This window comes from Pantherophis guttatus, chromosome 10 (genome assembly GCF_059756535.1).
Source record: "Pantherophis guttatus breed Tessera chromosome 10, ASM5975653v1, whole genome shotgun sequence".
NCBI classification, from domain to species: domain Eukaryota; kingdom Metazoa; phylum Chordata; class Lepidosauria; order Squamata; family Colubridae; genus Pantherophis; species Pantherophis guttatus.
The window spans coordinates 1,016,043-1,028,881 of record NC_142072.1 but is presented as its reverse complement, the minus strand read 5'-3'; positions in this window follow the sequence as shown (position 1 = coordinate 1,028,881).

Below are 12,839 nucleotides of genomic sequence, written 5' to 3'. Positions count from 1 at the left end.
CAGCGGAGCAGAACTATGGTTTGTGGGGAAGGGAAGGGAAGGGGGAGCTATTGGTGGCGTGGAGACCCTCCCTCATCTCCCCACGGGCCACGTGGACTTTAAGCTGGAGGTCAGGAGTTCCTTTGCCCGTCCCAACTCAGAAGGGAGAAGAGCTTTAATCTGAATTTTTCTCTGGTTGAAATAATTCCCTCCAGAGATACATTTGCTAATCACGACAAGAGATTTCGTCTGCAGGGAGGAAAGAGTGAAATGCCCCCAGACAGCTGTTAAGTGAGTTTTGCCCCGTTTTACGACCTTCCTTGCAACAGGAAGGCAGTTTCTCTAAGGAGAAATTTCCTAACAGTGAGGAAAATGAGGGCCATATGGGCTCCAGAAGTTGTGAGTGCTCCAACACCAGAGGGGTTTTTAAAGAAGAGTTTGGGCAACCCTTTGTCTGAAGTGGTCTAGGGTTTCCTGCCTGAGCAAGGGGTTGGACTAGAAGACCTCCAAGGTCCCCTCCAACTCTGTGGTTCTGAAGAAGAGGCCACGCTTCGTATTTTTTGAGGCTGGCTCTCATCTTCCCTCGCGGTTCAGGGCAATTACACAACCAGGTTACTCTGCGGTTCCTGGCTGGAAGCTCTGGGGATGGTCCAGCTTGGCCGATCCCCAAATATGGCTGAGCTCAGCTCTTGAGAGACGCCCTGACTTGGCCAGAAACCGTCTCCTGCACGGGCCGTTTGGGCCAGCTGTGGAGGAGTGACTTTCGGGAAAAACCGAGAAGAATGTGCTAAATCCGGAGCATCTGGCCACTAAAATCAGGCCTGACTTTGGGGTTGTGTGAAGCAGAGAGAGATGGAAAAGGAAGGGGGGGGGAGGAGGGTTTTTCAGGGGTCTGGAAAGAGGGAGAGTTTTCTCTCGGGAAACCTGGATGCAGGAGGCAGAGAAGGTCCCCCTTTTTGATGGTCATAGCAGATCATCGGCCAAAGGGGCAGAAAAGGATCACTTCAAATCCACCTGGTCCCAAAAACGAGACTGAAGTGTCCACAGGCTAAAAAATAAAAAAGCTATAAAGCTGCCAATATTCTCTTGTCGATAATTAAAGATTAAACAAACGAGCCATTTAAAGCGCATTGATTACAGGTAGTCCTTGAATTATGACCGCAACGGAACTCCAAAGTTTTGTTGTTAAGGGAGAAAGTCACTAAGTGAGTTTTGCCCCACCTTTCTTGCCACAGTGGTTAAAGGGGTCACTGCAGTTGTTCAGTGAGTTAACAGAGTTTAACAGATTAACAGAGTTGGAAGGAACCTTGTCGGTCATCTAGTCCAACCCCCACCCCCGCCCAAGAGTTACATGGTTGTTAAGTGAATCTGGCTTCCCCATTGACTTGGCTGGTCAGAAGAGGTGACACACATGATCCCCCAGACACTGCAACCGTCATAAATATGAGTCTATTGCCAACCGTGTGAATTTTGATCACGAGATCCTATGGATGTTGCAATGGTCGTTAAGTGTGAAAAACGGCCGTAAATCACATTGTTCAGTGCCGTTGTAATGACTTCATTAAATGAACTGTTGTAAGTCGAAGTCTGCCTGAATTTGTTGGAAAGCTCAGTGCTGACCCCCCAGGCCAGTGGTTTTCAACCTTGGCTACTTTAAGACTTGTGGACTTCAACTCCCAGAATTCCCCAGCCAGCGCATGCCCTTAGATTTATAGACCGCTTCACAGGGCTTTCCAGCTCTCTCTAAGCGGCTACCGGAGTCAGCCTGTTGCCCCCAACAATCTGGGTCCTCATTTTACCCACCTCGGAAGGACGGAAGGCTGAGTCAGCCTTGAGCCTGGTGAGATTTGAACTGCCAAATTGCAGGCAGCCTGCAGAACTGCACTCTAACCACTGTGCCACCGTGGCACGTTGCATGCAGAACTGCACCCCATGGCAGAGGCCTTCCCAAGTCGCAGACACTGCCAGTTCCTCCTGACCCAGGGGCAGAGACAGGCACCAATGGCCCCCGCCCGTCTTGCAATCGATCCCGGTGCTTTATCTCGCCATCCCGATCGGAACTCGCCCAGAGAGGCGTCAGGGCAGGCCGGGAGCTGGTTGCAAACACCTGGCAAGGTGGCAGCCGGGCGCTCCAGAATGTGCCCAGAACCAGGAAGTGGCGCCTCTCCTCCGCCCACCAAGGTGCCCCGGGGGGGGGGGGTTGGCAGCCAGTCAGGCTTTCGCTGTGACACTTCCCTGGCCAGACAAGGCAGGACCCGTCCAGACAATGTGGGACCTCCCTTGGGGAAATCCACGGGTGGCCTCACATGACGGCCATGTTACCCAATGGGCGGATCAGCCAGGCCTGGAAGGGATCCAGGGATCACCAAAAAAATCCCTGCCAGTTCTCCCTGGTAGAGATATTTCCCACATCAAACACCTGCCTGCCCAGCCTCTTTGGGAGAAGACTCGGCCGCCCTAGTGCCTCCGTGACGGCCAAAATGTTCAGGGCACTGGCAGGGTCTCCTCTGTCTTAGCCAAGGGCAGAGCCTCCAGGCGGAGAGGCAGTCTACCCCCGTGTCAGAGGTTAGAGGGAAGCTACTCCAATGCGGTTGGAAAATACCGAGTGGCCTGCCCTGAGGATGAGTGGCCTGTTCCTGGGCTCTCCCCTTCCTCGGGGGATGCAAAAGGACAGAGACCAGCGAAGCCGTGAAGCCCAGTTGGGAGCCGGTCTTAAAACCTACATGGAGCAGGCTGTGGAGGGGCACCTGCTCTTCAAATGAAAATTAAGGAGGTCTCTGTGCTGGCAGACGTTTCAGGACGGGGACAGGGCGGAAGGGAAACTGCTCTCTATGCAACAACACGCAAGGCTGGACTTTGGAAGGTGTGACGGTGTGTTGTGCAGCCTCTGGATCAGAGGGCGAGGTTGCGGCTGCTTTCTCGGAAAGGGGATTCCTGGCAACGGTGAGTCATGCCAGCGCCGCAGGGTCCTTGTGGCGGTCAGAAGGGGCCACGTCCAGCCTGGGAGCATCCAGGGATGACCCCCCCACACACATTGGAAACCGGGGTGCAACGGACTCCTCCCGGGCTGGGCCTGAAAAGTGGAGTCTCTCTGCTTTCTTCGTACGACTCACAAGCGTTTGTTTAGCGACCGTTCAGTTACGATGGGCCTGAAAAATGTGACTTATGGCTGTTTTACGACCTTTGCAGCGTCCCCACCATCACGTGATCAGAATTCGGACGCTGGGCAATTCATATTTGTGACGGTCACAGCGTCCTGGGGTTCTGTGATCATCTATTTTGCAGGGGTCTCCAACCTTGGCCACTTTAAGATTTCTGGACTTCAATTCCCAGAGTTCCTCAGCCAGCTTAGCTTTGCTTCGCCTTTGCCTTGCTTTGCTTTGTTGGCTGAGGAACTCTGGGAGTTGAAGTCCAGAAGTCTCAAGGTAGCCAAGGTTGGAGACCTCCTGATCTCTTGCATCCATCTGATAAGCAAAACCAACAGGGAACCCGGATTCACTTAACAACCGGGTTACAATTTAACAACAGTAGGGATTCACTTAACAACCGTGACAAGAAAGGTTGTAAAATAGGCAAAATTCACTTCTGTCTCACTTAGCAAAGAAATTTGGGATTCAATTTGCAGCTGTCAGTGGAGGACGCTCTCTTTCCTAGCCAGAACTGGATCTAACCCACATTCTGTCATGACTGGGGCTCCTCTGAGCATGCGCAGAGTGCCACTGTTCTATGGCCCAAGGTGGGTGGGCTGAGCCGAAGAGGAAGCCCCCAGCCCCTGGGAGTCCTCTGGCTGCGGGCAGAAGCGAGGGCCCCGTTTCTCCTGGGGCCACAGGCAGCCCTGCTAGGCTGGCTACCTGGTGATGACTTGGCAGAAGCCGCGGTTGCCCGGCAACAGGGTGAGGGTGTGGCGCGTGTGTCTGTGCCTGTGAAGGAGTGTGAGTGTGTTTGCCTTTTGGGGCAGCGGGGAGCATGTGAGCCTGATGTCAGCCGTCATGTGAAGAAGGAACGGCTCCTCCGCCTTCAGCCTTTATGTAACGCGGGGCTGCCCAAAGGCTTCCAGGAAGAACCCGGCTTAGCGTCGCGTCGCTTTGCCGGTGCTGCTGGGGGCGACAGGGATCTCCCCGGCCTCTGGGCACGGCTGCCATTCCGACACGGTCTGCTCCCAGGCCCAGCTGGCCCCGTTCCCCATCAGCCATGGGTCTCTTGGCCGGAGCATGAGGGGCTGAGACCCCCCCCCAGTTTCTCATTTACTCAACCCCCACAACTGCAGGGCAAAAAGCACTGGCACTCTGTACATGCTCAGAGGAACCTTCACCCACCCACCCCCAATCCTCCCGCATATTCCAAATGGAGCATGGGGAAAACCCATCAAAGGCAGGGAATCCCTGCTGGTCTTAGGATGCTTCCCCCTCCCCCCAAAAATGGGGAGGGGCAACTGCTGTGGCAGAACCCGGTAAAGTCGGCCTGGCAAAGCTCTCCCGGGAAGATGTGCCAAGTGCCAGGCTGTATGGCTTACCCAGCAACCGATTTCGAAATCCCCGGGATTGAGTGGGCGAGGGGCGAGGCCAGGCTGTTCCGCAATGCGGTGGGGCGGGCAATTTTAACATGCTCAGAAGCCATGCGCATTATGCCCTGGAGTCAGGGGTTTCCAACCTTGGCAACGTTAAGCCTGGCGGACTTCAACTCCCAGCTTTGCTGGCTAGGGAATTATGGGAGTTGAAGTCTTCCAGGCTTAACGTTGCCAAGGTTAGGTTCCAAACTCGATTGCAGAAAATGCGACTTCAGCTACAGAGTGGTCAGTGCCTGGAATGCACCACCTGACTCTGTAGTTTCTTCCCCAAACCCCCAAAACTTTAACCTTAAGACTGTCTGCTGTTGACCTCACCCCATTCCTAAGAGGTCTGTAAGGGGTTTGTGCATAAGCGCCCCAGCGTGCCTTCCGTCCCTGTCCTAATATTCCTGTTTACTTACTCTTTTCATGTATTCAAATTATGTTTATGCTTTTACCTGTTATATCTTATATATGCTTGACAAAATAAACAAATAAATAAAGTAAAAAAAGATTGGAGACCCCTGCCCTGGACAGCCTCTTCCTTGCCCTCCATTTGGTTCTTGGCGCAAGAGAGGCAGCTGCTTCTTGTCTTTTTGGGGGAAAAGGGCAACCAGGAGAAGCCGGAGTCTCAGCTTGCATGGCTCACCAGGGCTCAGGATCCCTAGACTGCCACAGCCGCCTCTGAGCAGGTGCAGAGTGCCTTTCCCGTCAATCCCTGCCTTGACCTCACTTTTGACTTTTGGCAATCGATCCAATCTTGATTAAGGTCATAAACCGGCACAGGAAGAATAAAATGGAAACAGTTCATAGTTTACAAAACTAAAAAGAAAATAAAACACCCGAAGTTAAAAAAACTGAAATATATAGGTAAAAGTACAGGTACTCCTTGTTTTACAGCAGTTCGTTTAGTGACCATTCAAAGTTACTAGGACACTGAAAAAAGGTGACTTACAACCGTTTTTCATATTTATGACCGTTGCAGCGTCCTCTTGGTCACAGTGATCAAAATTCGGATGCTTGGCAACTGACTCATATTTATGACGGTTAGAGAGCCCCAGGGTCGTGTGATCCCTTTTTGCGACCTTCTGACGAGCAAAGTCAATGAGGAAGCCAGACTCACTTAACAACCATGTTATTAATGACAGTGATTCACTTAACAACGGAGGCAAGAAAGGTCGTAAAATGGGACAAAAACTCACTTAACCCCGTCTCGCTTAACAACAAAAATGTTGGTTGAATTGTGTTTGTAAAACGAGGACTGCCTATATCCCTTGGGGAATCTTTCCACAAAGCCTGTGGGGGGGGGGGCTGTTTGTGTCTTTGCACAGCACGTCCAGTCCAGGATGGCTTTCACAAGGCTGGACAAGCTTTGCAAGGACCGCAGGGCCGTTTCTGGACAGGGGCTGGGCTGGGCTGGCTTGGAGCCCGGGGATGACTCACCCCTCCTCCTCCTCCTCCTCCTCGGACTGTTTCCTCCACTGACGTGACTCAAACCGATTCCGGCTGAGAATCTGAGCCCAGGCTGAATGCCAGCAAAGGGTTAATGGCCGGCCTGCCTGCCTGCCTGCCTGCCAGGGGATTTTGCTGGGAGAACAAACAGTGAGGTCATTGTGTACAGAGGCTCAGGTGAGGTGTTTACCTGCGGCAGGAGAGGGGGAGGGAAAATATCCCAAGGCAGGGAGGGGACTTGGTTCCTTGCAGGGTTTTGGGATGGTGCACTTGGGGGTCACTTGGCTAAGCACCCCCTTGGGGGATGCTCCAACACTGGAGGCCTTGAAGAAGATTAGGATATAGAATAACAGAGTTGGAAGGGGCCTTGGAGGTCTTCTAGTCCAACCCCCTGCTTTGGCAGGAAACCCTACAGCATTTCAGACCAATGGTTATCCAACGTCTTCTTACAAACTTCCAGTGTTGGAACATTCACAGCTTCTGGAGTCAAGTTGTTCCCCTGGTTAATTGTTCTCACTGTCAGGAAATTTCTCTTTTGTTCAGAGAACCATTCGGCTGGAGAACTATTTCTCTGAAATGTTGTAGGACAAGGGTGCCCAACTTGGGAATGTTAAGACTTGTAGACTTCAACTCCTAGAATTCCCCAGCCACCTCTGCTTCCAAGGTTGGACACCCCTGATTTAGGGGTTCCCCTGGTTGAGCAGGAGAAGAATTCTGTAGAGCAGGGGTCTCCAACCTTGGCCAGTTTAAGCCTGGAGAATTTTAACTCCCAGAATTCCCCAGCCAGGAAAGCTGTAGAGGACTCACAACCTGGGCTCATGAGGGAGAAGATTTAGTTAACTGAGTTGGAAGGGACCTTGGAGGTCTTCTAGTCCACCCCTCTGGTGGAGGGTTGACTGGTGGAGTCTGTGGTGGTGGGCCTTTCAGGTTTGTGCCTGGGCTCCATGGTGTGGTCGTAAGTCGAGGACTGACTGTATTTGTTGCTGGCACCGCCGTCAAGGAAGGGAGCAGCCTCGGGTGCGACTGGTTTTTCAGGCGCCATGAGTAACTCCCGAGAGAGAGTCAGTAAAGATTATGTGAAAAGTCGCTTAGGCAGCAAAGAGTTGACCTTGGAACAGGGAGGCCCACTTAACGCCCACGCAAGCGCACAAGCTCCCTGAAAGGATCCAGACAAGTTTTCCCAATCAAGGGAATTTACTCTGGGACACTCCCAGTAGCAAAAGGACATGAACTCACTGACACGGCAAACCATCGACTGTGTAAGTCGGTGGTGGGGACTCCGGAAGTCAAAGGAGGCTGCTCCTGAAACTTCCCAAATTTTGAAATGAAAACTTTTCTGTTTCTGGGCCTCCTTGAGGGGCGGGTGGGAGTCCAGAGGCCCCCCTAATCCGGGGTGTGTCTGTCTGTCTGTCCTCTCAAGAGTAAACCTGATGTAGCGTTGGGCTCTAGGGAATCACATCACACAGGGACTGCTACAGGTAGCCGTCGACTTACAACAATTCAACGGCGCTGAAAAATCGGACTTGTGAATGGCTTCCACATTTACGACTGTCGCAGCCTCTCCGTGGTCCCGCGATCAAAATTCAGGCACTTGGCGATGGACTCGTATTTATGACGGTCGCAGGGTCCCCGACTCCCCGGGGTCACGTGATCCCCTTTTGCGACCTTCTGACAAGCAAAGTCAATGGGGAAGCCGGATTCACTTAACAACCATGTTAATAATTTAACAACTGCAGTGATTCAGCTAACCAATATGGCAAGAAAGTTGTAAAATGAGGCTAAACTCACTTAACCAATTTCTCATTTAATAACGCAAGTTTTGGGGCTCAATGATGGTCGTAAATCCAATAGTCCAATATCCAAGAGCCCTTTATTTATTGTACTTCTCGTGTTTTGTTGTTTTATTCTTCTTTACAGCTCTTGCCTTTTGTTTATAAGCTTCCTCTAAACTGCTTAATAAGCAAACAGACGTGTCTCCTTTGTCATGTAAAGGCAGACGTGTCTGACGTGTCACCAGCTGAGCCAGGACTTCCACGCATCATTCCAAGCAGCCTGACTACGCAGGAGAAACTGCGTCTTTAGCCCCACATTCCCCCCAAAAATCCCCAACTTCCCAAATCCCCCCCGTCCTCCGAGAAAACCACAGTTTCAAGTCTGAGCAAATCTGATCTATATTAAGCACAGCACATGGTCAGGTCTTTTGCTGGGCCCCAGCGGCCCCGTCCGTCTCATGTGGAAATGAAATCTGGAAGGAAGGAGGAAGGAGGAGAGTCGGGGGTCGTGAGGAATGTCTCCGTGGGGACGCAGCGCCAAGGACCCCACAGTCCTCCTCCTCCTCCTCCTCCCTACACACTGCACTCCCTCCTAGCACTGATGATGTTACCTAGTTTGGCAAGAAAACAATGGAGCACCCAGGAGTCCACGGGAGATTCAGCTCAGCGGGAGAGCCATGCGCTGGCCGAGCACTTGCTGGCTTTAATTGTTGTCAGCCGCCCAGATTGATTTCCCTGAGACCTATTTAATGGTTGGTAATTTTAATGTTGATGTGTTGTTGTTTTTTTTTTACATTTATGATATTATGGCATTGTAAGCTGCCCACTTTGGCTAGTGAGACGGGCGGCATATGCATTAAATAAATAAATAAATAAATAAATAAATAAATAAACAAACAAATAAACAAACAAACAAATAAATAAATAAATACAATTCAAATACTTGTGTGCATGCATCAAATAAGCAGCCCAGGGGTTTGAGGTACCCCTTTTTTCTGGGATTGGGATAAAAACTGGGTTTCAATTGATTAACCTCTAATCAGTGCAATGATATAATCCTTCGATCCTCTACTCCTGCTTAATTTCTCCTCTTTGATCAGGTTGAAAATGCTACTTGGGGTCCAGGTGTTTAGAGGGGGACAGCAACCACGCCTTCTGCAGGGGCAAATTGCTTGGAGGGTTCTTGAAATGAGGCTTTAAAAAAAAAACAATGTTATGACATGGGGGGGGGGCTGAATCCCCAGGGGGTGGGCCCCAAACTCTGCTTTTGATCCTGCCCCACTAGGTGAGGAAGGGGATCTGGGCTGCCTCCTCCGCTATGCAATTATACAGACTCCTCAATTTATGACCAAACAACATATTTTTGTTGCTGAGCGAGACATTCCTTAAGTTAATTTTGTCTTATTTTACGACCTTTCTGGCCACAATTGTTAAGATAATCAATGCAGTTAAGTTAGTAACCTGGTCGTTAAATGAATCTGGCTTCCCCGTGGACTTGGCTTGTCAGAAGGTCGCAAGAGGGGATCACGGGTCCCCCGGACACTGCGACCTTCATAAGTACATGCCAGTTGCCAAGCCTCTGAATTTCGATCACGTGACCACAGGGGTGCAGCGACGGTCATAAGCGTGAAAAACGCTCGTAAGTCCCTTTTTTCCGTGCCGTTGTAACTCTGAACAGTCACTAAGTGAACTGTTGTAAGCTCCCTGTATTGCTTTTAATTCTGTCAGAGCCCAAGAGGGCAGTTTTTTAAAGGCTTTGGGGTGTAAGACAGAACGCAGAGCAAAATTAGGTTTTTTTTGGGGGGGGGGGAGAGAAAGCAGGACTAAGAAGCCATGGAATTTCTGGGAAGGAGAGAAGGGGAGAGGCTGGGGGGGAGTGGGTGGGTGGGTTCCACGCCGGGGACCCCATTGTGTTCGGCAGGGGAGGTGCGTGTCTTTTTCCCGGGCGCTGAGCCTCTGCCAGGAATCCAGGAATCCTCCCAGGCAGGACGAAGCTTCAAAGGAGGAGAAGCAGCTGGGGAATTCCCTGGCAGGCTGCTCTGCAACTGATGGAAAAACCCTTTTGCTGCCGGAGGGGAGAGGTGAGCTGGGCTCCCGGCAGGGTGAAAAGGGTGGGGAATATTTGGAGGGGATTGCCTGGGCAGCCCGTGGCAAGGAGGCTTTGTGTTTGTGTCACGTGCCTGTCTGGAAGGGAGAAAAACTCCCGGCAGCTGAAACGGCAAGTTCCCACTCCAGCCTCTCGCCCTTCAGACTGAGCCAAATAGGAGAAAAGGGAGCTTTTCCTGGAAAAGGTGGGCCCGGAAGGAATCCTGGCTTGCTTCACCTAGCCGGGTTTATCTGGAATCATAACTTTATTGTCACTTTGAATGCACAACAGTCGGCATGCATTGAAAACATCGAAACTGAAATAAATGAAATGTCCTTGCATCCAGCTCTCAAAGGGTCACCGCCTCCAATATACGCTAGGGAAACACGACAAAATAAATAAATAAATACATACATACATACATACATACGAGAGAGAGAGAGAGGGCAAAAAATGTGTTGGGCTGATCCAGGAAGAGTTTGGATGTGCTTTTTAGATCTGTTTTGGAGGGAATCTCAAACACAGGTGGTCCTCGACTTACAACAGATCATTTAGTGAGCGTTTGAAGTTACAACGACACTGAAAAAAGTAATTGATGACCGTTTTTCACAATTACCACCTTTGCAACCTCTGCGTAGTCACGTGATTAAAATTCAGACGCCTGGCAAACGGTTCATACTTATGACCACTGCTGTGTCCCAGGATCACATGACCCCCTTTTGGTGACCTTCTGCCAAGCAAAGTCAACGAGGAAGCGAGATTCACTTAACAACCGTGTTATTAGCTTATCAGCTGCTGTGATTCACTTAACAACTGTGGCAAGGAAGGACGTAAGATGGGGCAAATTAACAAATGTCTCACTGAAGCACAGAAACTTTGGGCTCAATTGTGTTCGTAAGCCGAGGGCTACCTGTATAAGTTTTTCTTTGTTTGTTTGCCCATTTATTATTCACTTTTCTCCCCCAAAGTGGCATTTCTGGGCAGTGTACCGTCAAACGTCAAAATATAAAAACAGAACACAACAGGAAAACGTTGGCAAGAAAAGTAGGCAAGAATAATATAAACCTGGTTGAAAATTACAGGAACTTCCTCCAGGAAGCAGCTGATCCGGCCCTTTCTCGACAGTCGCTTTCCGGATGGCTTTGACGGAACTCTTGGCTTCCTTGGAAGCGCAACGGATGTTTACAGCTGCCGAAAAAGGGATGGGAAAACTTTGGCCGGGCTTTCCCTTTTTGGGTTTTTTCTAGTTCGGAGCCCCCGGATGGAGCTGACTGGCCTGAGCCCCGACCCTGGCATCCTGAGCCAGGCTGGCCTGTGTGTCACCGCCTGAGAAAAACGGTCAGAGGAGTTGCGCCATTTAAAAGAGGCAGCGTGTTTGTTAAGGGCTTACGGGCCGAGCCCACGGAGCGCAAGGCAGCCCACTGGACAATGACCAGAGTTGCACCACCCACAGCAGGGGGCTGGACTAGAAGACCTCCAAAGTCCCTTCCAGCTCTGTTCTGATTCTGATTCTAGGCACACGGCCTCTCTCTCCTTCCCTTTTTAGGGGAGGGGGCAGGGAGGCTGATAATGAGGTGGGGAACATGGGCTGGTAGGTGAGGGAGGGAGGGGGGATACAGGTGGTCCTTGACTTATGGCCACAATGGAGCCCCAAAGTTTCTGCTGCTGAGCGAGGCAGTTTTTAAGTTGGATTCACAAAATTAAGGCTGATTTTGAATTTTGCCGTTTTACCAAATTCCTTGCCATTCTTAAGTCAATCACCGCAGTTGTAAAACGGTCATTAAGTGAATCCGGCTTCCCCCATTGACTTTGGGGATGATGGGACCCTGGGATGCTGCAGTCATCATAAATGTAAGCCAGTTTCCAAATTTTGATCGGGGGACCCTTGGGGATGAGCAACAGTTCTTTAGTGTGTAAAACGGTCCCAAGTCCCTTTTCTCGGTGCTATTGCAACTTTAAACAGTCACTAAACGAACGGTTGTATGCTGAGGACTACCTGTAAACCAGATTCATTTTTATTGCTTGACTGATGAAATGCACTCTCCCCCCCTCCCCCCCCAGGTCTTATCACAAAAGGCAGAAGAGTTTCAAACTCCGTGTGGCTCCTGCTGACTTTCCCAGAAGGGACCCCCCCCCAAAGGCTTCTGGGAAAAGAGGGGCTGCCTAGCTGAGCACCTGAGGGATTCTGGGAAGAAAAATCGCTTCCCTCCAACTGATGGGAAAGGCGCCTTTCGCTTCCTCTCTTCATCCCGGTCACTTCTCCTTTGCGCGTGTTGTGTAAGGCCCCACAAATGACAGCGCAGAAGGGAATATCGCACAACCGATTGTTGACTTCCTCTCCTGCCTGGTGGGGAAGTTGCTGATGCACACAGGAAATTGCGCTGGCAAAGGCAGCACACGGGAGCATGACGGACCCACACGGCTTTCAATTGCGCAATTCCGCACCCTTCAAAACACAACAAGCCGGAGACAAACAGAAGCGGCTTTGCCCCCACCTCCTAGACTGGGGCCCCAAAGAGAAGAGTTCCTGCCCCCAAAGGGCCCAGCGTCCCCCCCCACCAGATCCTTTTGTAGGGCAGGAGCACCCACAGGCTGCCTTGTACAACTGGTGTGCGGGGCCAGAGTGGATGGGGTCAACCGCACGCACGCCTTGCCTCTGAGCATGTGCTGAGGGAGGGCTCCCGCCTGCCCACCCAGGGGTCTAAGGAGGGATGCGCACGAAAGCCGGGTGGAGTTTCCATCACACTACTGGGGTTGCTATACCGTTTGGCATTCCAGGTAGTCCTTGACTTACGACCGCAATTGAGCCCAGAATTTATGTTGCTAAGTGAGACTTTGTTAAGTGCCCCATTGTACGACCGTTCTTGCCTAAGTTGTTAAGCGAATCTGGCTTCCCATGGACTTTGCTGGTCACAAAAGGGGATCACGTGACCCCGGGACGCTGCGACCATCATAAATATGAACCAGTTGCCAAATGTCCCTATTTTGATCACGTGACCCTGGG